At 64.0% G+C, this 2,172-nt stretch overlaps 1 protein-coding gene across 1 annotated transcript in view; it reads right to left on the reverse strand.

Annotated features, from left to right (window-relative positions):
• The window catches only part of HTRA3 (HtrA serine peptidase 3), a gene marked incomplete at its 5' end in the record, with an annotated part of 28,046 nt that overhangs the window by 25,466 nt on the left and 408 nt on the right, over window positions 1–2,172 (reverse strand). The gene's annotated exons all lie outside the window — the stretch shown is intronic.

The following is a 2,172-nucleotide window of genomic DNA, read 5'->3' on the forward strand; positions in this document are numbered from 1 at the left end:
CACCGAGCTCCTGGAACCCAGTCCCAACCCCTCCACGCTGCTCAGACGCCGCCAGCCCCTCTCTTTAAGGCCCCGTCTCCCCCCTACCCCGAGGCCCTTGCCCTTTGGGCTCTGGCCGTGCTGGGGTCCCGTGAGGCCACGCCCTCCGCCTCTGCTTTGCTGGGGTCCCTCCTGCCCACCCCATCCTTTGTTGGGAGAGCCCCCGCCCACCTTCCACAGCTCAGCACAGAAGGGGGGAGGGGTTAAGCAGGCTGCCCAAGGCCACACAGCAGAGCCCCAGCCCGTGACCTCCACACCTGCGGCCATCTCTTGTCTGCTGAGCGACCTGTGCACCCGTCCACGGTCGGGCTCTTGCCCTCTTCTCACCCTCTGACGTGTCTCCCCACCCTTCAAGTTTCTCCAGGCCACGGACAGGGGCTGCCGGTCACGGCACCCCTGCCACCAGCCTAGGGCCAGCTGGACACACACAGAAGGTACTTTATGAATGTGGACTCGGTCAGTCAAGAAAGGAGGGTTTCCAAATGCTCAGGCCACCTCCAACCTCCCCACCCTCCCCGCTGCCAGCCTGGAGCCCTGTTCTAAGAGCATCCCCCACACAGGGAGTCAGGGTTGGGGGTCCCGTGGACACCTCCAAACTGTAGTGGGCAGGGCCAGCTGCGCCCTGAGCCCCCTGTGTCTCAGAGGCATCGGCCTGGCCTGAGATGGGCCTGCCAGTCCCAAGCCCCAGGGCAGAGGGGCCACCCGCGAGGGGCCAGTGTCTCACTGAGTACGAACCACCCGCCTCTGAGGCTCGGCGTAGCTCCGTGGCTCCCGGCTCTCACCCCCGCTCTCCCGGGCACCATCTAAACACACGCCTGAGCATATCACCCTCACCTGCCTCCAAGCCCTTCACTGGCTGCCTCAAATGACCACACGCAATCCTATGTCGTGTTTCCCAGACTGGGCTCTTCGGAACCCCAGTGTGCCAGGAGGTCGTCTGTGCGCTGACACTCTCAGGAAACGCTGGGTTTTACTATTTTGTGTGTGTGGTGTGGGGGAAGGGGTTTCTCATCGCAGGTTTCCTCCGAACTCCTGAAGGACTGGGGCGTCGTATAAGTCACCACGTCAGGGACACGGCTCACTTTCCCGAAGTGTCGGGGCCAGGAGACACTTATTTCAGGAATACCAGACACGATTTGGGAAGTGTGGCCTTCAGGATGAAGTCCAAGCCATCGGCACGACACTTGTGGTCACTGGCCACCCGTCCCTGCCGACCTGCCCGGCCCTGGGTGTCACACACACACCCCCGCGCCGCACTGCACACCAGCTGCTCTGGGCTCCCCGCTCTTCCCGGTGCGGCTCGCACGGGCCGCAAAGCCTCCACGCGGTGGCTCCCGCTACTCCCTCTTCCCAGGAGCCCTTCCCTACCGCTGCCTGGAAACGCTGTCCCCGCAGTCTGGACGCTCCTCGTCCCTGAAGGCCCCCAGGGCCCGCATACCCATCCCCGAGGTCAGAGCCTCCCGCCCTGCAGCTGTAAACTGAGGGCACACGCAGGTCTCGACCCACCCCGTGAACTGCAGGCTCAGCGCCCAGCACACAGTGACCACAAGTACCTGCCTTCCTAGGAGGCGCCCCAAACAAATAAGGGATGGCAGGTTTTCTAGCATTTTCTTTCACACACAAGGTCAAGCTGTGTGGCCAGGAGCAGCCCAGGCCGGCTCCGGGTGGGGGAGGCTCTCCCCGGGTTCGGAGGGATCGAGGAATTTCCTGCCCCAGCAGCCTGTCCCGGGAGGCCCCGGGCTGGGCAGAGACCCCACACACTAGCTCACCATGCCCGACCAGGTCCCTGGAGACAGGCACTCTGAGAGCGGCTCAAAAGAAAGAGCGCTCGATGCCGCGCTCAAGAGAACATCAGACTCGGTTAGATTTAAGGCCAGGAAAGGCTGCTTTCACCCGACCCGCGGGCCGAGCGGGAGAGGAGAGCAGCAGAGAGGACACAGGACGCAGGTAGGTGCTGAGGCCAGACCCCCTCGGTGGCCAGGAGAGCGCCGAGTTCCGCTTTTAAACTGCTTCTGTGACCCTGGGCCTCAGTTTCCCCACCTGGAAGACCAGGGGTCTAGTCGGGTGATTTCTGCCCGGCGAGCGCGGACCTCGAGGCTCCTCCGAGCTCTGCGCCCCAGTTTCCCCCGGAGG

The sequence above is a fragment of the Crocuta crocuta genome, unplaced genomic scaffold, assembly GCF_008692635.1.
Source record: "Crocuta crocuta isolate KB4526 unplaced genomic scaffold, BGI_CrCroc_1.0 scaffold179, whole genome shotgun sequence".
In the NCBI taxonomy this organism is placed as follows: domain Eukaryota; kingdom Metazoa; phylum Chordata; class Mammalia; order Carnivora; family Hyaenidae; genus Crocuta; species Crocuta crocuta.